Source organism: Triticum urartu, chromosome 7A (assembly GCF_056163025.1).
Source record: "Triticum urartu cultivar PI428250 chromosome 7A, HENAU_Tu73, whole genome shotgun sequence".
Classification (NCBI taxonomy): domain Eukaryota; kingdom Viridiplantae; phylum Streptophyta; class Magnoliopsida; order Poales; family Poaceae; genus Triticum; species Triticum urartu.
Window position 1 is genome coordinate 22818825 of NC_141879.1, and position 22484 is coordinate 22841308.

Sequence of the window (22484 nt, forward strand, 5' to 3'; positions counted from 1 at the left end):
TTGATCAGCTCACTTGGGGCAGTCGATGAGCTTATCTAAAACAAATTGAGAAGTAAGCGCTCAATTAGTGGGAGCAGGATAGACATGCAATTGAAGAACTTCAACTTAAGGTACATCATTATTTAGTTCCAACATGTTTACCTCATCAACGAAAAAAAATGGAACTCTGACCATTATCGCAACATTTATTAATGCCAGCTTTCAAGGCTCGGCAAAATGTAACTCCGACCACTAAATCAAGGGCACAACAAACCGAGGCTAGTCATCACTACCAGAAAAACTGGGTTTGCCGACGGCCAAATCTATGCCGACGGCCCCCGTCGGCATCGCCGCACCTATGCCGACGGCCAAGGATGGACCGTAGGCGTAGAAAAGCCGTCGGCATACATTGATCTATGCCGACGGTGCCGTCGGCATAGACGTGGCCGTCGGGACCGCCCGAGATAAGCCTACGGTGCCCGTCGGCATAGGACAGGCCGTCGGCATATCCCGGGCCCAACTCCCTGGTCAGTGCTGACGCTTGACGGCGTTTATCCTACGTCGACGGGCGGTAACGGCGGCCGTCGGCATATCTGTGGCAGAGGTATGCCTACGGCGTAGCCATCGGCATAGGCTCCTCTGCCACGTCAACGATCCGTATGACACACCACATCATCGATCCGTGTGTGCACAGATATGCCGACGGCCACGCCGTCGGCATATGTTTACTTTACTTAATTTTTTATATTATATGTGGCAGAGGTATGCCTACGGCATGGCCGTCGGCATAGGCCCCTTCGCCACGTCATCGATCCGTGTGCCACGCCCCGTCATCGATCCGCGGGATAACCTGCGTGTGTGCACAGATATGCCGACGGCTTTGCCATCGGCATACGTATATTTTACTTTATTTTTTTATTTTTACTTTGTTTTGTTATTTTTACTTTATTTTAGTTTTTGTTTTTGCATAAGATAATTATGCCTTATCTAAAAAAACATTCCCGATGGTATATCGATTGCCGCCCCCCCGTTACGAACGTCGCTATCGCCGTGTCACGGAGGGGGTAAACGGACGCGTGGGGTCTACACGGAGGGGATCTTGCTGTGGGTCTGGCCCGGATGTTGCTCCAAACTGTTCCTATGGGCTGACCTAACACAACCGGGTGGGGAGGCCCACTGGTCAAAGCCCGTCCGTGCAAAGTCAAAGGGCTAGATCGCGTGGTCAATCGCTATAGGGTTAGGCGGGACGGGGGCCCTGGGGGGGTAGCAATGCCACCGGAGCGTGGCACCGGGCCCTCATACATGCGGGGTGATGTGGTGGCATGTCTGAAGAGGCGGCACGCGTGTCCGGGGTGTGCCCCCCCTCACGGACGGCGCCGTCGGCAGCACCTGGAGGGGGGAAACGGACGCGTGGGGTCTACACGGAGGGGATCTTGCTGTCGGTCTGTCCCGGATGTTGCTCCAGAGTGTTCCTATGGGCTGACCTAACACAACCCGGTGGGGAGGTCCACTGGTCAAAGCCCGTCCGTGCAAAGTCAAAGGGCTAGATCGCGTGGTCAAACGCTACAGGGTTAGGCGGGACGGGGACCCTGGGGGGTAGCAATGCCACCGGAGCGTGGCACCGGACCCTCATACATGCGGGGTGGTGTGGTGGCATGTCCGAAGAGGCGGGACGCGTGTCCGGGGTGTGCCCCCCCTCACGGACGGCCCCGCCGCCGGCACCTGGAGGGGGTAAACGGACGCGTGGGGTCTACACGGAGGGGATCTTGCTGTGGGTCTGGCCCGGATGTTGCTCCAAACTGTTCCTATGGGATGACCTAACACAACCGGGTGGGGAGGCCCACTGGTCAAAGCCCGTCCGTGCAAAGTCAAAGGGCTAGATCGCGTGGTCAATCGCTATAGGGTATAGGGTTAGGCGGGACGGGGGCCCTGGGGGGGGAGGTAGCAATGCCACCGGAGCGTGGCACCGGGCCCTCATACATGCGGGGTGGTGTGGTGGCATGTCTGAAGAGGCGGCACGCGTGTCCGGGGTGTGCCCCCCCTCACGGACGGCGCCGCCGCCGGAACCTGGAGGGAGGAAATGGACGCGTGGGGTCTATACGGAGGGGATCTTGCTGTGGGTCTGGCCCGGATGTTGCTCCAGAGTGTTCCTATGGGCTGACCTAACACAACCGGGTGGGGAGGTCCACTGGTCAAAGCCCGTCCGTGCAAAGTCAAAGGGCTAGATCGCGTGGTCAAACGCTACAGGGTTAGGCGGGACGGGGGCCCTGGGGGTAGCAATGCCACCGGAGCGTGGCACCGGGCCCTCATACATGCGGGGTGGTGTGGTGGCATGTCCGAAGAGGCGGGACGCGTGTCCGGGGTGTGCCCCCCTCACGGACGGCGCCGCCGTCGGCACCTGGAGGGGGTAAACGGACGCGTGGGGTCTACACAGAGGGGATCTTGCTGTGGGTCTGGCCCGGATGTTGCTCCAGACTGTTCCTATGGGCTGACCTAACACAACCGTGTGGGGAGGCCCACTGGTCAAAGCCCGTCCGTGCAAAGTCAAAGGGCTAGATCGCGTGGTCAATCGCTATAGGGTTAGGCGGGACGGGGGCCCTGGGGGGGGTAGCAATGCCACCGGAGCGTGGCACCGGGCCCTCATACATGCGGGGTGATGTGGTGGCATGTCTGAAGAGGCGGCACACGTGTCCGGGGTGTGCCCCCCCTCACGGACGGCGCCGTCGCCGGCACCTGGAGGGGGGAAACGGACGCGTGGGGTCTACACTGAGGGGATCTTGCTGTGGGTCTGGCCCGGATGTTGCTCCAGAGAGTTCCTATGGGCTGACCTAACACAACCAGGTGGGGAGGTCCACTGGTCAAAGCCCGTCCGTGCAAAGTCAAAGGGCTAGATCGCGTGGTCAAACGCTACAGGGTTAGGCGGGACGGGGGCCCTGGGGGGTAGCAATGCCACCGGAGCGTGGCACTGGGCCCTCATACATGCGGGGTGGTGTGGTGGCATGTCCGAAGAGGCGGGACGCGTGTCCGGGGTGTGCCCCCCCTCACGGACGGCGCCGCCGCCGGCACCTGGAGGGGGGAAACGGACGCGTGGGGTCTACACGAAGGGGATCTTGCTGTGGGTCTGGCCCGGATGTTGCTCCAGAGTGTTCCTATGGGCTGACCTAACACAACCGGGTGGGGAGGTCCACTGGTCAAAGCCCGTCCGTGCAAAGTCAAAGGGCTAGATCGCGTGGTCAAAGGCTACAGGGTTAGGCGGGACGGGGGCCCTGGGGGGTAGCAATGCCACCGGAGCGTGGCACCGGGCCCTCATACATGCGGGGTGGTGTGGTGGCATGTCCGAAGAGGCGGGACGCGTGTCCGGGGTGTGCCCCCCTCACGGACGGCGTCGCCGCCGGCACCTAGAGGGGGTAAACGGACGCGTGGGGTCTACACGGAGGGGATCTTGCTGTGGGTCTGGCCCGGATGTTGCTCCAAACTGTTTTTATGGGCTGACCTAACACAACCGGGTGGGGAGGCCCACTGGTCAAAGCCCGTCCGTGCAAAGTCAAAGGGCTAGATCGCGTGGTCAATCGCTACAGGGTTAGGCGGGACGGGGGCCCTGGGGGGGGGGGGTAGCAATGCCACCGGAGCGTGGCACCGGGCCCTCATACATGCGGGGTGATGTGGTGGCATGTCTGAAGAGGTGGCACGCGTGTCCGGGGTGTGCCCCCCCTCACGGACGGCGCCGCCGCCGGCACCTTCAGACCCGGGCACCTGACCGGGCCGGTAACTGAAATTTTCACCGTAATTGTCCATTTTCTTAACAGAAGTCTAATGAATACCGGAGCTCACGTCGTATGGATTAGCCAACTATTTAAACAGGTCATGTTGCTTGTCTTTGGGTGAGGTGGGACTATTTTTTTTTTAAAAAAAGCAGTTGCCATTTATGCCTACGGCATAGCCGTCGGCATAGGCCTCCTATCTATGCCGACGGCCTTGCCGTCGGCATAGAGACGCACATGTCCACGGATCGATGACGTGGCAAAGTGGTGGGCCTATGCCGACGGCCAGGCCGTCGGCATAGGGCCGACCTTATCCCCTTGCGGTTCACCCCCACCACCCATTCGCCATCCATCTCCCCCACCGTCTCCTCCTCGCCCGACCCCGATCCCCACTCGCGCCGCCGCCGCCGCGCTATCCTGACCCTCGCCGCTGCCCCACCCTCGCGGCCGCCGCCGCCCTATCCCGACCCTCGCCGCGCCGCCACCCCATCCCCTCCCCCAACTCCGGTGCTGCCCCGCCCCCGCCCCCATCCCATCCCCCACCGCCGCCACGCCGCCCCCCACTGCCCGCGCCGCCCCCATCCCCTCCCCCACCGCCGTCGCACCGCACCCACTGCCCGCGCCGCCCCCATCCCCTCCCCCACCGCCACCGCACCGCCCCAAGACCGCCGTCGACGCCGTCGGGCCCCGCCGTCCTCCCCGCCCCGCGCCGCCCCGTCCGCACCCGCCCCGACGTCCTCCCCGCCCCGCGCCTCCCCGCCCCGGCCCGACGTCCTCCCTGCCCCGACGTCCTCCTCGCCCCGGCCCTGCCTGGCTCCGCCTCGCCCCGGCCCTGCCGCACCGGTGAGACCTCCACCTTTTTTTCTGTTTTTAGATAGATAGATTGTTAGATATATAGATAGATAGATCGATAGATAGATCAATAGATAGATAGATTGTTAGATATATAGATAGAGATAGATAAATTTTTTGTTCGATGAGATGAATCGATGATGATGATGAATAGACAATGATGATGAATATATTGTTGATATTGTTAGTTGTGATGATGATGATGATGAATATTTATTTAATATTGTTAGTTGTGATGATGATGATGAATATGTGATGAAATAACCCTACATGATTCAAGAATAAATGAATGCACCTAAATTTGTGAGTTGATGATGAATATGCTTTATGAGTTGTGATGTTCTAAATTTTTGTCGCGTTGGAATTTGCAGGTTTTGTAGAGTTTCATGTCGGTGGAGTGATCGTCATCGGAGTTGTTGGTCAAGGATCGTCCCTCCTCTGTTCGACTACTTCCTCTACAGCCGAGGGTGAGCTACAAGTCCATCTCCTCCAATTTTTTCATATCACTAGATTTCATTCTCAAGTCAACTGACGTAACCTAGGCGTCTCCCGTCCGAAAGGGTTGCATCGATAAATATGCATTCAATTGCATATTTATCACCGCAGCTCTTTCGGATTGTCCAGCGCTTTCCACGGACAGCCCGAGGATGTGTAGATTGGGTACGTTGTTCATGCTCTACCCCGTTCCGAGACAGGATTTCGGCGGCGCCTCCCTGTTGTTCTCCGGATGCACATTCTCTCGGCATTTTGCCGAGACGTGTATCTAGAGAACAGCGGGGAGGTGCTGCCGAAATTTTGTCTCGGAACGGGGTAGAGCGTGGACAACGTACTCAATCTACACATTCTCGGGTGGGATTAGGACCCATCTTTACCTATTAGAGATGTAGGTGGATTAAACGCGGTAGAAACTGAAAATTTGATGTGATTAATTTAAGTGAATCCTTAATTATGTTGTGTGGGATGCAAAAAAACAGAGGATGGCAGATAATCAGTGGATGTACAGTGGTTTTATCCGTCGGAATCGAGTAACATCAGAGTGGATCACGAAAACCGATGTGTATTTGAAGGAGATATTCCGTCGTCGAATGAGAATTATCCCACCATGCCCCTGTGCGAGATGTGCAAGACGTCACCGTAGAAATCAGACGGACATGGTCTTCGCAGCACTCCGGAGACACGGAGCCCGACCACTCCGATCCACGGAGGTGGAGGCGGTAGCGCTGCCGCTAGCACTGATGACCTGGACTTTGGCCGCCTTGGCGGTGACGACCTCCGCGGTGCTCGATGATGCTTCAGATGTGATGATGATGCTTGAGATGACTTCTGTGTGCTGATGATCATTTAGCTGACTTGTGTGATGATGCTTATGCTTACATTCGTTGATATGCTTATGCTTGTGTGATGATGATCTATTGTTGTCATGATGCTTATGCTTACGTTCGTTGATATGTGCTGCTGATATGTGCTGATATGTGCTGCTGATATATGCTGTTATATATATGATGTTATCTGAATTGAACTGATTTGAAAACAAACAGGAAAAAGAAAAAAAAATTAAAAGCAAACTATGCCGACGGCTAGGCCGTCGGCATAGGGCCAGCGTGAGCTCCCAGTTGCTGACACGTGGGCACCTATGCCGACGGCCTAGCCGTCGGCATAGTTTGAAATTAAGCCGACGGCCTGGCCGTCGGCATAGGTGCCCACGTGTCAGCAACTGGGATCTCTGTTTGAAGGACTATGCCGACGGCCTGGCCGTTGGCTTAATTTCAGACTATGCCGACGGCTGGGCCGTCGGCATAGCCCTGGCCCACGAGCAGCGGCCGGTCGGCACGTGGCACATCTATGCCGACGGTCTAGCCGTCGGCATAGTTTTTGACTAAGCCGACGGCCAGGCCGTCGGCATAGGGGTGCCACGTGGAGACAAGTCGTTGGGCAGACTTGACGGCGGCCGCCGTTAGGCGATAACGTTGCTGACGGCCTTGGCCGTCGGCATAGATGTACGGACACCGTCGGGATAGGTCTTATGCCGACGGCCTTTCTATGCCAACGGCCTTTCTGGCTACGCCGACGGATATTTTGCCGACGGCCCTATGCCGACGGGGGCCGTCGGCATAGGCCTGTCCCGGCGGCCATTCAGGGCTATGCTGACGGCCCTGGCCGTCGGCATAGGGTGCGATTCCGGAGGTGCATAGTGAGGAGTAACTTAGACTAGTAACATGCATATGTTACTAGTCTATTTTACTACCTTCATAGTGGGAAGTAACATATATGTGGTATCATGCAAGGCATCATTTATTAAGATATAGACTCATTTTGCCTTGAGATGCATTATGTTACAGTAACATATTATGTTACTCCAAACACCTCTCTCCTCATTAAGTACATGCCACATAAGCAAACTTTTCTTGAGATGTGTTATGTTACTTGCTAAGTTACTCCCACTATGACCAGCCTGATAGCATTAACCATTTAAACGATCTACCCTTCCCTATTCCCTTCCTCTCCTTGCTCTATTCTTTCCTTTTCTCCCAAACCCATTCCGTCATCCCTAGATCATGTGATCCGTACTGTTGGATTGGATTCTACTTTGGCAAGAGCTGCATCATGGGACACCCACAAACAGTTTCTTGCGCAGGAACACCAGAGCGCAACCGGACAAGGCGCCGCCCAGGACCGGCGTGGCGCATCCGAGACGAACCCGGCGAGGGAGCAGGAGGAACTCCAGTGTCGGTGCGGTCAGCTAGAAGCATCATCTGACAGAGGGTGCCACACCAGATCGAGGGCAGTCGGCGGTGCTGCTCCCTGCCGCCGGCACGCGAGCCCATGTTTTTCTAGTTTCTTGTGTTGTACTAACACCAGGAGTGGGCTCTTTTAGCACCACTGACAGCAAGTAGCAACGGGCGCCAAAACGCGTTAGTGAAGGGTGTTTGCAGGTCGTCAGTAGATGCCCACTCTGCTATAGTGCCTATTAAGTTTTAAATGCCACAGATTCGTAGATGCATTCAAGTATCACTTACTAGAGATGACACTAAGAAACATCTATACTACATAACGCATTCTTCTGTTATATCAAAATGATTTAAGCGCCAAGGAAAAGTTGCATTTGCTACGTAATACATGTCGATCCTATACTTGAGCGCCAGCTATACATTCAGTTAATCTAAATAGTTTTTTCTTCCTTCTAGTTCCCTAAGAGCATCTAGGCAATGGAGAGGTGCTTAGCTTTACACAGGTTCGTTTTTCTTTGCATAGATAGATATCATGGCTGCTTATGAGGTGCTGATGTACATAGTCCAAAAAGATAATTGCATTCTAGTAGATCAAACTTTTTTGTAGAAGAGAAAAAAACCTGGCCTGTGCATCAATTGATGCACACAACCATATATTATTAATTATTAAGCAATGTCAAGCAAAGCCAAGCATTGATACCGACCAAAATTGGCATACAGAAACAAACAGAAAAAGAAATCATGGTCAGCTTCTTGAACAGGCCTCATGATAGTCGTCTTCTCCAACAAAGTTTGCTTAATGATGTTTGTACACTCGTATACTTCAAGCGTCCATCCATAAACATCTAGTTGTGTGGATGTCCTAAAAGCAGTTGTTTTGGACATAGGCCTAGTCGAACTTTTACTACGAGTCTCTTTTTAATTATTTATATCAGATGCACAAACACGATAAGTATAGATTTTCTAGGAGATTAAAAATATGAAAAATACACTTAGCAGACTGTGTACATGTCCAAAACAAAAACTTTTGGAGAATTAAGGGGAGTAGTTTGTAAAAACACTTGGAGAATTGGGGGAGTAGTTTGTAAAAAAACTTAAGTCTGACTGGCCAATTTTCCCCTCTTATCTGGTCATACTCTTCTCTTCAAACTAATATAACCAACTTTTTATAGAAAAATAAATTTAATAGACTTTATTTAGTTATTAGAGAACTCACCTCTTTTATCATTTGACCTATTTCCTTCGTGGAAGCCATGACCGTGATGGTGTTCTCCGCACTGCCATCCTTGTCCTCCAGGTCTATTTCTAACCGTGCTAATCCTTTGGTGCTCTGCACACCACCATATTTCCTGCCTTCCAGGTCTATATCTACCAGTACTAAACCTTTTTCATTTCCAATCGCGATCCTACAATAAATTAACATGTTGCACATTACATTGAGTTTTATACTAGAGATAACTGATGTAGAGGCTTAATGGAGAACTCACATTTTCTAAAATATGATTTTTTTTACATTGAAAGAAACATGGCCAAACAGAGAACTAACGATTGTGCACATTAAACTATCTTTTCAGGTGGTTTCCAAAAAACACCAATTTCTAGGTTTGACCATGAATATATGGTGACTCAAATGGAATTTACCACCCTTTTGTTTTACAAAAAAGTAGTTTATGTGAAAATAATATAAAATATAGGGACTCAAATAGAATTTTTCATAAAACTGATTTTGGGATATCTAGTAATTAATTATTAATGAAGCATATTAGAAACAATTGTGGCTGTGTGGATATGACGAGCGGGAGTACATACTCCCATGAGTGTAGAACTATAATAAACATCTACACCACCAAATCATTTTGATTCCATTTTTTAACATTCCTACTATACACTTATTTTCTTGAAGACAAGGTGGTACAATGAAGATCAAGTTATTATCATAAACTACCAATATTGTTACACAGAGGTCATACATATAAATATATGTGGAATAATTAAATGACTATTCATGCAAACAATAAGTCTAATAAGGTTAGAACTCCACCGGCATCAAAAGATTGCAAGCCTTCAAAGAACTATGACAAGCGGCATTCAGAGGAGCAAAACCCGGAATTAAATATATTGAAAAGTGAAAACTATGCAGTTACAAGATTATGGAGTACATTACACAAAACTACCACAATCGGGGCTAGCGTAATGGATTGGTACCGCATCGTTTTCTTATCAAATCACTACCGCTTCCCAAGCATGGCGTTACATATTGCATTAATAGCCGCTTGACCACGTCCTAACAGAATAATAATTAGTGGGGCCCGTTAGTCGCCACTGACATGGCACATGAGGCACACCCCACTCGTGTTGACAAGGACAAAATCATCTTGGTGTGGTGGCTTCGCTCAACCTATTCAACGCCGGAGATGGCACAAACAATGAGTTGTTCCTAGTGGCGGTGGAAAATGGTGCGACGAACACCACCGAGATTTGACCAGACATACGGTTCTCGGAGCCGTCAAACAACCAGAGTGTGGGTTGCGGCAGCGGCGGGACGGGTCCCGTCAGCAGGTCCCTGTGAAGGAGCACTGCGTTGAGCGGGTCATCTGGGCTCACCCCCCCAGCATCTCGCCGGAGTGGGGGTTGTTGACGAGGTAGAGTAGCTTAAGGTTGGGGAGTATAGCAGGAAGGCCGACGGGGACGGGCCCGTGAGCACGGTCGACTGGAAGTTGAGCATGTGCCACTAGTAGAAAATAGGGCTATGGTCCAGGCCGGCTCAGCCCATTAGTCCCGGTCCAGTCTAGAACCGGGACCAATGTGGGCATTGGTCCCGGTTCGTGAGCCCAGGGGGCCGGCCAGGCCACGTGGGCCATTGGTCCCGGTTCGTCTGGACCTTTTGGTCCTGGTTGGTGGGACGAACCGGGACCAATGGGCCTCGCTCCTGGCCCACCACCATTGGTCCCGGTTGGTGGCTTGAACTGGGATCTCTGTTTAGATAGATACTTGTATCATTTTCTTACATTTATTATTGCATCTTATATAGTGCGATGGTTTTGGTATCCGCCCCCGTCGGCCCTCGTCCTGTCTATGATTCGGATTTGGTATGTATATTATCTTTATAACTATTGGTTCATTTATTGTTTATGAAAATTATGCCGACCAACGTGACATAGATTTTATTTATCTAGGATGTATGTGAATCGGAAATGCCAACCGACCCTATTGTCGAGAGGTTAAATTTAGTTGAAGAAGAAAACAATTTGTTGAAGGAAAAAATAAAAAAAATTGAGGAGGAGAAGATGATATTGGAATTGCATGTTGTGGATGTCGTCGATGATCACAAGATCAAGATGGATGCAATGCGCTTGAAGATTAGAAAGATTAGAAAATATGCCATTCATACCGAGGCTTGGTATCATCATGCCGTTGGATCAATTGTTACCTTGGTTGCGATTATGATCGCATTTGTTTTGGCATTGAAATGTTTTACATACTTTCAATGTATGGTTTAATTAATTAGATGCTCTGGAGAGCTATATGTTGTTAGATGAGAACTATGTATGCACTTTGGTTTTAATGTGATGATGAACTTCTATTAATTTGGACACTTAATTATATATAATGCACGCAGATGAACCGGCAATGGATGTACGGTGACAGACACACCCGCGAGTACATTAAGGGCGTGCATGAGTTTCTCGATGCGGCTGAGGCAAACAAGCATAATGGTTTTATGTGTTGTCCATGCACTGAATGTGGGAATACGAGGTCTTACTCTAACCGGAAAATCCTTCACTCCCACCTTCTTTACAAGGGTTTCATGCCACACTATAATGTTTGGACGAGGCACGGAGAAATAGGGGTTATAATGGAAGACGGCGAAGAAGAAGAGTACGATGACAACTATGTGCCCCCTGAATACGGTGATGCTGCAACGGGGGGAGCTGGTGAAGATCAAGAGGAACCAGACGATGTGCCCAATGATGCTGCCACGGGTGAAGCTGCTGAAGATCAACAGGAACCAGACGATGTGCCCGATGATGATGATCTCCGCCGGGTCATTGTCGATGCAAGGACGCAATGCATTAGTCAAAAGGAGAAGCTGAAGTTCGATCGCATGTTAGAGGATCACAAAAAAGGGTTATACCCCAATTGCGAAGATGGAAACACAAAGCTCGGTACCGTACTGGAATTGCTGCAGTGGAAGGCAGAGAATGCTGTGGCTGACAAAGGATTTGAGAAGCTACTGAAAATATTGAAGAAGAAGCTTCCAAAGGATAACGAATTGCCCGACAGTACATACGCAGCAAAGAAGGTCGTATGCCCTCTAGGATTGGAGGTGGAGAAGATACATGCATGCCCTAATGACTGCATCCTCTACCGCGGTGCATACAAGGATCTGAACGCATGCCCGGTATGCGGTGCATTGCGGTATAAGATCAGACGAGATGACCCTGGTGATGTTGACGGCGAGCCCCTCAGGAAGAGGGTTCCTGCGAAGGTGATGTGGTATGCTCCTATAATACCACGGTTGAAACGTCTGTTCAGAAACGAAGAGCATGCCAAGTTGATGCGATGGCACAGTGAGAACCGAAAGAAAGATGGGAAGTTGAGAGCACCCGCTGACGGGTCGCAGTGGAGAAAAATCGAGAGAAAGTACTGGGATGAGTTTGCAAAGGACCCAAGGAATGTATGGTTTGCTTTAAGCGCGGATGGCATTAATCTTTTCGGGGAGCAGAGCAGCAATCACAACACCTGGCCCGTGACTCTATGTATGTATAACCTTCCTCCTTGGATGTGCATGAAGCGGAAGTTCATTATGATGCCAGTTCTCATCCAAGGCCCTAAGCAACCCGGCAACGAAATTGATGTGTACCTAAGGCCATTAGTTGAAGAACTTTTACAGCTATGGAATGGAAATGGTGTACGTACGTGGGATGAGCACAGACAGGAGGAATTTAACCTTAAGGCGTTGCTGTTCGTGACCATCAACGATTGGCCCGCTCTCAGTAACCTTTCAGAACAGACAAACAAAGGATACCACGCATGCACGCACTGTTTAGATGACACTGAAAGTATATACCTGGACAAATGCAGGAAGAATGTGTACCTGGGCCATCGTCGATTTCTTCCGACCAACCATCAATGTCGAAAGAAAGGCAAGCATTTCAAAGGCGAGGCAGATCACCGGAAGAAGCCCGCCATGCGCACCGGTGATCACGTGCTTGCTATGGTCAATGATTTACACTACGTAATCTTTGGAAAGGGTCCCGATGGACTAGCTGTTCCGAATGACGCTGAGGGACACGCACCCATGTGGAAGAAGAAATCTATATTTTGGGACCTACCCTACTGGAAAGACCTAGAGGTCCGCTCCTCAATCGACGTGATGCATGTGACGAAGAACCTTTGCGTGAACCTGCTAGGCTTCTTGGGCGTGTATGGGAAGACAAAAGATACACCTGAGGCACGAGAGGACCTGCAACGTTTGCACGAAAAAGACGGCATGCCTCCGAAGCAGTATAAAGGTCCTGCCAGCTACGCTCTTACGAAAGAAGAGAAAGAAATCTTCTTTGAATGCCTGCTCAGTATGAAGGTCACGACTGGCTTCCCGTCGAATATAAAGGGAATAATAAATATGCCAGAGAAAAAGTTTCAGAACCTAAAGTCTCATGACTGCCACGTGATTATGACGCAACTGCTTCCGGTTGCATTGAGGGGGCTTCTACCGGAAAACATCCGATTAGCCATTGTGAAGCTATGTGCATTCCTCAATGCAATCTCTCAGAAGGTGATCGATCCAGAAATCGTACCAAGGCTAAGGAGTGATGTGGCGCAATGTCTTGTCAGTTTCGAACTGGTGTTCCCACCATCCTTCTTCAATATCATGACGCACGTCCTAGTTCATCTAGTCAACGAGATTGTCATCCTGGGGCCCGTATTTCTACACAATATGTTCCCCTTTGAGAGGTTCATTGGATTCCTAAAGAAATATGTCCGTAACCGCGCTAGGCCAGAAGGAAGCATCTCCATGGGCCATCAAACAGAGGATGTTATTGGGTTTTGTGTTGACTTCATTCCTGACCTTAACAAGATAGGTCTCCCTAAATCGCGGTATGAGGGGAGACTGACTCGAAAAGGCACTCTTGGAAGAGACTCAATAATATGCAGGGACAGATATTCTTGGTCTCAAGCACACTACACAGTTCTACAGAACTCTACTTTGGTGACCCCGTATGTCGATGAACACAAGAACAGTCTGCGCTCCAAACACCCGGAGCAGTGCGACGACTAGATTACGTGTGAACACATCAGGACTTTCAGCAGTTGGTTGGAAACACGTCTCAGAGGTGACAACACTGTTTGTGATGAGTTGTACTTGTTGTCAAGGGGACCATCTTTGACTGTATTGACTTACAAAGGATACGAGATAAATGGGAATACATTTTACACGATCGCCCAAGATCAAAAGAGCACCAATCAAAACAGCGGTGTCCGCTTTGATGCAACAACCGAGAGCGGAAAGGACACATATTATGGTTACATAGTGGACATATGGGAACTTGACTATGGACCTGATTTTAAGGTCCCTTTGTTTAAGTGCAAATGGGTCAATCTGTTAGGCGGCGGGGTACAGGTAGACCCACAGTACGGAATGACAACAGTGGATCTGAAAAATCTTGGGTACACTGACGAACCGTTCGTCCTAGCCAATGATGTGGCACAGGTTATCTATATGAAGGACATGTCTACCAAACCGAGAAAAAGAAAAGATAAGGAAGCGAATACATCATACGATGAGCCAAAGCGCCACATAGTTCTTTCAGGAAAAAGGGACATCCTGGGAGTGGACGGCAAGACAGACATGTCTGAAGATTATGAAAAGTTTCATGAAATTCCTCCCTTCAATGTCAAGGCTGACCCAAGCATCCTGATAAACAATGAAGATTATCCATGGTTACGGCGCAATAAGCAAATGACACAAGCGAAGAAAAAGTGAAGACTTTCTCCCGCAACTATTATGATGATACCATGCCAAATTTGTAACAGAAGAACATGATACCATTGTCCGTTTTGTACATGCACATGCTATGTGGGTGAAATTATGATACCATCCCAACTTTCAACTTTTTCAGAGTTCATTTGAAATGCTTTCATGTCTTATGGTTCGAAACTTTGATACTTCGAAAGTGATTGTCCATTTTGTACACGAAGTGCATCAAGTTTTTGTCGTAACCCTCTCTACTTTTTGGAACATGCTATGTGGGTGAAATGATGATACCATGCCAACTTTCAACCTTTTCAGAGTTCATTTTGAAATGCTTTCCAATTTCAGAGTCATTTAGCTCAAACAATGAATTAATAGCAAACAGAATGAACTACAAAACTTTTATGAAAATAAAAACAATCAATTAAAATATTATGTTATGATCAACTAAAATAAAACTATAATATTCTTCAATAGCAAAAAGAATATAATTTTTGTGACCTAAAATCAAACTATAAGTATTTAATTGTAAGTATAAATAAAAAAAAATAGCAAAGAAGAAAAAAAATTCTATTTTTATAGTAAAGTTATTCATAAACTAGTGATTCACACAAATTTCTAAAAATTCAAATTTAAACTATTCAAAATTTAAAACTAATGGCACTAACAGAAAGTTTATAATTTTTGTGACCTAAAATCAAAAAGAAATCACTAAAAAACTATAAGTATTTAGTTGTAAGTATAAATAAAAAATAAATAGAAAAAAAATTCTATTTTTATAATAAAGTTATTCATAAACTAGTGATTCACACAAATTTTTAAAAATTCAAATTTAAACTATTCAAAATTTAAAACTAATGGCACTAACAGAAAGTTTATAATTTTTGTGACCTAAAAGCAAAAAGAAATCACTAAAAAACTGTAAGTATTTAGTTGTAAGTAGAAATAAAAAATAAATAGAAAAAATTTCTATTTTTATAGTAAAGTTATTCATAAACTAGTGATTCACACAAATTTTTAAAAATTCAAATTTAAACTATTCAAAATTTAAAACTAATGGCACTAACAGAAAGTTTATAATTTTTTTTTACCTAAAAGCAAAAAGAAATCACTAAAAAACTATAAGTATTTAGTTGTAAGTATAAATAAAAAATAAAAAACCAAAAAATGTAGAAATAAAAAAGAAAAAACCAAAAAAATGCCTCCTACTGGGCCTCCACGGCCTGAATACGACTAGAAACCCTACATGGGCCAGGATTCAGGCCCGCAGAAGGCCCAATAGGCCCACAGGCAGTAGCAAGTTTAGGCCCGAAAGCCTGCATTAGAGAGGAGCTCGAATGGGGAGGCACACCAGCGCTTATAAACCAGTGCCGGCGCCCTTCAGCTAGCGATGTGGGACTAAACTTTTGGGCGCGGGGCAGCACAAGGCCATTGGTCCCGGTTGGTGGCACCAACCGGGACCAAAGGCCGCCGCTTCCCGCCCTTTGGGCTGCCGAAAATTGGCCTTTGGTCCCGGTTGGTGGCACCAACCGGGACTAATGCCCACCTTTGGTCCCGGTTGCTGCCACGAACCGGGACTAAAGACTCTGCTATATAAGCCCACACTTTGGAAATTTTCGCCAACTGCTCCATTCCGCATCGCCGACGCCGCCAGGCTGCTCGTCCTCCTCGTCGCCGTCGCCGCGCCCTGCCCCGTCGCCGTCGCTGTGCCCTGCCCCATCGCCGTCGCCGCGCCCTGTCGCTGTCGTCGTCGTCGCGCCCTCCTGCCCGTCGCCGGCCGCCCTGCCCCGAGCTCGCTGCCGTCCGCGCGCCCTGCCCCGAGCCCCGCCTCCTCGATCGTCCCCGTCGCCGTGTGTCGCCCCGAGCCCGCGGTCGTCCCCGTCGCCGTGTGCCACCCCGAGCCCGTCGTCCCCGTCGCCGTGTGCCGCCCCGAGCCCGCGGCCGTCCCCGTCGCCGTGTCCCACCCCGAGCCCGTCGTCCCCGAGCCCCGCGCACGCCGTCCCCGAGCCCGCCGTCCTCCTTCCCATCGCTGGTCTCCTCTCCCCGTCGCCGCCCGCCCCCAGTGAGCTCCCCCCTTTCCCATCCCCGTCGCCGACGATGCCACCCATTGCCGCCACTGCTCTCCTGTTCATATATGCAAAAGTTACATTTTTAGAAAATCATCTATATATGTTCAGAAAAGTTTATATGAATGTGGCTATATATATGTGTGGCTATGTATGTGTATATGAATGTTCAAAAAAGTTTATATGAATGTTTAGAAAAGTTCTATATGTATGTCTGGCTATGTATGTGTATGTGGCTATGTGTATGTGTGGCTATATATGTTCAGAAAAGTTCGAACATGAGAGGGGGGATGATAGATGATGATGAGGGGGGGGGGAGGGGGGACGTCGGACATTCATGAGAGAGGCGGGGAAGAAGGGGAAGAAGAGGGAGAAGAAGAGGGGGTCGAGAGGGGGTCTAGGGTCGTCGAACATGAGAGGAGGAAGAGGATAAAAAAAGAAGAGGAATAAGAAAAGAAAAAAGAGGAGAAGAAAGAATAGAGGAGAAGATCTCCTCTATTCTTTCTTCTCCTCTTTTTTTTCTTCTTCTTCCTCTTTTTTTTATCGGGAACGAGGGTCGTCGAGGGTCGCCGAGCGGTAGAGGAAGAAGAGGATAAAAAAGAAGAGGAAGAAAAAAAAGAGAGGGGTCGACGGTCGCCTAGGGGTCGACGGTCGAGAGGGGGTCTAGGGTCGCCGAGAGGGGAGAGGAAGACGGGGAGAAATAAATAAGAAGAAGAAAAAAGAAGAAAAAGAAGAGGAGAAGAAGAAAGGAATAGAGGAGAAGAAGAGAAAAATAGAATATATATTCTATTTTCTCTTTTCTCCTCTATTCCTTTCTTCTTCTCCTATTTTTTTAAACGTTTATTCTGGTTTTTTTCGACGTTTTGGTTTTCATTGGTCTTCCTTAGGTTTTCGAACAAAAAAGTTGAAAAAAAATTGCGCGAAAAACACGTTTTTTTCCTTTCGCGAGAGTCACGGTTTTGCTTCCGCGAGAGGCACGGTTTTGCTTTCGCGAGAGTAACAGCCGTGCCTCCTTGGAAACAAAAAAAACATGTTTTCTGTTTTTTTCTTTCGCGAGAGTCACCGTTTTGCTTCCGCGAGAGGCACGGGTGTGCTTTCGCGAGAGTCACGTCCGTGCCTCTTGGAAACGGAAAAAATGCGTTTTCTCTTTTTTTTTCCTTCCGCGAGAGTCACGGTTTTGCTTTCGCGAGAGGCACGGTTGTGATTTCGTGAGAGGCACGCCCGTGCCTCTTTCGGAAAGGGAAAAAACCCGTGCTCCCGATTCGGTTTTTTCACCGATTTTTTTCATGAAAAAAAAAAGTTCGTCAAAACCTATCAACATGGGATCTAGTTTTGGAGATCTAGACGCGAGGAATCCAATAATGAAAGCGGTTCGAGATTTGGACGCACGGTTTGAGAGATAAAAACATTTTGAATAAACGGATCTAAAAAAAGGGGAAACTCTCAGGTTGCGACAAGTGACGCGCTGCATGTGCGCCACTTGATGCAACTAGGGGAATTGGAGTGATCTTTGCAACGAATACTCCTTAATTAGCGATTTCGCGTTCTAGATGGTTCGCAGCCAGTTTTCTCCGGTTTTGGGACCTTTTAGGAGGTTCCTGAAACGTTTTTTTTTTATTTTTTTTCTTTGTTTCGTTTTTATGTTTTTTTTCTGTTTTCTGTTTCGTTTTCTTTCTTTTTCATTTTTTCTTTTTCTGTTTTCAAGGTTATTTTCTTTTTTTTCAGAAAATATTTGTGTTGCTCATAAATTGTTGAAAACTTCAAACAATGTTCTCATTCAAATTTTGTTCCTGAATTTAAAAAATGTTCATGCTTTCAAAAAAATTGTTCAAAACTTCACAAAATGTTCTCATTTTCAAATTTTGTCCTGACTTTAAAAAATTTCATGCTTTCAAAAAATTGTTAAAAAGTTCAAAAAATGTTCCTTTTAAATTTTCGTTCACATCTTTCCAAAATATTCTTGGTTTCGAAAATTGCTCACATAATAAAAAAATTGTTTGCCTTTTCCAAATATTGTTTGGCAGTTTCAATAATTTGTCAGAAGTTAAAAAAAATGTTCTTTTCTTTACAGTTTTGTTCATAAATTCAAAAAATGTTCGCTATTTTAAAAAAAAGTTCACAAATTGGAAATCAATAGTCGTTTATCTAAGTTTTGTTCGGTGTTTAAAACTTGTTCAGAACTTCAGAAATGTTCCTGACTTTTCAATTTTTTTTACAAATTCGAAAAATGTTCTTGATAATAAAAAAATGTTCCCCTTTTCTAAATTTTATTCACAGTTTTAGAAATTGTTCGTTTTCAAATTTTCCTTTAGATTTTCAATAAATGTTTCATTTTTTCCAAAAAATGTTCGTTTTTTTTAAAAGTTAACGTTTTCAATAAATTTCAAGTGTTTCCATTTTTTTCTAAAATTTGTTCAAGATTGAAAAATGTTTGAATTTTCCATAAATTTTTCGCATTTTCAAATAATTTACCAATTTATAGATTTTTTGCACAAATTTGAAATGTTTTTGTTTCAATAAATATTCACTTTCCTAAATAAAAATGCTTTTAAAATTTCTAATAATATTTAGATCTGTTGACGCTCACAATTCTTATAGGCCACACTGCAATTTTCAGACACCAAGGTAATGTATTCCACTGGTTATGTACCACTGCATACTACCAGGAGGTGCCTAGTACGAATCCTCGTGTGCCTAGTACGAATCCTGTACCACTACTTAAAACATGAGCTGCATATTAGTCAGAGAAGGTGTTCAGATCAAGTGGCTTTGTGCATGAAATGAGAGTCACGCGGCGCGAGCACGTACCCTTTTTGCTGATTTTTTCCCGCATTGCGGGGTTCGCTACCCGAGGCCGCCCCGTTCGTTCGGCTCCTGTGCAACGCACCGCCAGTCTGCCGCATAATGCGGCAGATAGGAGGTTCCCAACAGGAGCACCGGCATTTTTTGGGGATAGCGCTGAACCAAGTCAACCTGGGCTGTTGGCGTCCGAATAGAAAGAAGTGGGCCTTGGACAACCCAATTACAGAGAGAAACACGAGGTCGTTCTGCAGAGCAGCGGCCCGTGAGACGTTGTTTGCAGCACGTGAGTGACCTGGGACGACCAAAGCTGATCTGGATCGTACGTTTGAGCGATCCGACGGCTGCGAACGTCAAGGCGCTGTGGGGGCTCATGACTAGCTGAATTATATTGTTTTTCAATACCAATGCACCCTTGAATTTTTTTTATACTTTATACCAATGCACGCGCTTCAACCCTCCTAAGTTTGCTGAAGCGAATTAAAATTTCAGAAGTGAGATCATTTTAGAAATTTAGGTCATTTCATCATTGAACTAAAAAGGGTATAACATAGTACTTTTTTTACCCAACTACTCCTCTTTTCCCGCGGTTGTAATGGTCGTTGTCGGCGGTGACAACAACATTGAGAAGTTTGCACGACGTGCGTATAGTTGGTAGAAAACGGGACTAGAGGATGCTGCCTCGCACTCTCTTGTGGTGTAACAACTCTTTGGGAATGCCAGATAGACTGGTGTTTGGTGTTGGCTATAGGCTCTAGCAGCGCATGTGCAGAATGCCATCTCAACATGGATGTGAGTTCCTCTGACTCTGAGGTTGAACTCAGAGAAGATCTGCTTCTCTTCAACGTTCTTAATGTTTTGGAATTTCAGCAGGTCTCTGTCCTCAACAATGGCCTTAGCACTCCATTACAAATTCACCACACCCCAATGTTGAAATACTAGCAAAAAACTGTTCCAAACTGTGTTGATCTAAAGAACCATTTGCCAACACGTTGACAGCATTACTCTGATTCACTTTCTTCACACACCGAGCGAGCAAATAAGCAGCCGAGTCCCTTTGCAGCAAAACCTACAGCCTTCAGAACTGGCTTCGGTTTTACTCCGTCCGTAACATAATATAAGATGCTTTTTGACACTGCCGTGGACTCTACAAACGTCTTATAAAAAGTTGCAGGGGGAGAATTTGTCAAACCACAACACTCAGTGGTATGAGTGGCTTTCCCACATACATCACATGATAACAGTCTTGCAATCTTTAGCCGAATGAGATGGATCATTACATTGCGGACATAAGAGCAACTTTAATGGGGCTATCCATTGGGTCCGCTGGCGTCCGTTTGGATCGGCGCGGACACAAAAGTCGGTCCAACGCGCCGACCTAAACGGACACGTGTCCGCTTGGCGTCCGCCTGCCGACCCATTCCCGGCCCATTTTGGAGCCGGCTTTGCGTCGACGCGGACATGAGACGGACGCGCGCGCCTACTCCTCTCTCCGGGCCCGCCGATCGGTGGCAGCCACCACCATTTTCCCCCAAAAACCCTCCCGCCCGCGCGCTCCCGCCCCACACCCCACCATGGAGGATGCCACCGGCCTCGCCTCGTCCGGCGCCCCTGCCCTGCCGGGAAAGGCAAGCCTCGTGCCCCTCGCAAGACCGCTGCCGCGGCGAAGCCAAAGAAGCCACTGACGCCCGCACAACGGGCAAGGGAGTCAGCCAAGAGGAAGGACCGGAGGCACGCTGCGGACGCGAGGGGTGAGGCCGCCGCTCAGGCCGCCATGGCCGCCGCTGCGCAGTAGGAGGTCACCAACGCCCGCGTCGCGGCGGCAACGAGGGAGGCGCTGTACATTCTAGGGTTAAACCCTAGCCAGCACGGCCTCCTCAACGCCGCCGTCACCGTGGCCAGCACCGGCTCATCATCGTTTCCTCGGATGGTGCTGCCCGACTCGCCCCGCGCGTCGGCTTGCAACCCGGTGCCCGGCTTCCACGTGTACCTGCAGGCCTCCCGCCTCTCCGGGGAGTGCTCGCCCGACGTGAGCGTGGTCGCGCCTTCCACGCCCGCGCCCGCGCCCATCGACCTCAGCGCCACCTCGGTGGCCGGTGGCTCATCACCTGGTGGCGCCAGGAAACGTGCGCGACAGACGCGGGCCGACGTGCTCCCGGAGGCCCGCAACCCGTTCGAGGGAATGCTGTCCGCCGTCGACAAGGACTACATGCAGAACCTCATCTTCGAGGGCGGTTGATGTCTACTACACAACCTTCTTCTTGTAGACGTTGTTGGGCCTGCAAGTGCACAGGTTTGTAGGAAAGTAGCAAATTTCCCTCAAGTGGATGACCTAAGGTTTATCAATCCGCGAGAGGCGTAGGAGGAAGATGGTCTCTCTCAAACAACCCTGCAACCAAATAACAAAAAGTCCCTTGTGTCCCCAACACACCCAATACAACGGTAAATTGTATAGGTGCACTAGTTCGGCGAAGAGATGGTGATACAAGTGCAATATGGATGGTAGATATGTGTTTTTGTAATCTGAAAATATAAAAACAGCAAGGTAGCGAGCGGTAAAAGTGAGCGTAAACGGTATTGCAATGATAGGAAACAAGGCCTAGGGTTCATACTTTCACTAGTGTAAGTTCTCTCAACAATAATAACATAGATAGATCATATGACAAGCCCTCTAACATGCGACAAAGAGTCACTCCAAAGCCACTAATAGCAGAGAACAAACGTAGAGATTATGGTCGGGTACGAAACCACCACAAAGCTATTCTTTCGGATCAATCTTAAAAGAGTTCGTACTAGAATAACACCTTAAGATACAAATCAACCAAAACCCTAATGTCACCTAGATACTCCATTGTCACCTCAAGTATCCGTGGGCATGATTATACGATATGCATCACACAATCTCAGATTTATCCAACCAACATAAAAGTACTTCAAAGAGTGCCCCAAAGTTTCTACCGGAGAATCAAGAACGTGTGCCAACCCCTATGCATAGGTTCCCAATGTCACGAAACCCGCAAGTTGATCACCAAGACATACATCAAGTGTTCTCATAAAGACTCAATCCGATAAGGTAACTTCAAAGGGGAAACTCAATTCATCACAAGAGAGTAGAGGGGGAGAAACATCATAAGATCCAACTACAATAGCAAAGCTCGGGATACATCAAGATCGTGCCATAGAGGGAACACGAGAGAGAACACGAGAGAGAGAGAGATCAAACACATAGCTACTGGTACATACCCTTAGCCCCGAGGGTGAACTACTCCCTCCTCATCATGGATAGCGCCGGGATGATGAAGATGGCCACCGGAGATGGATC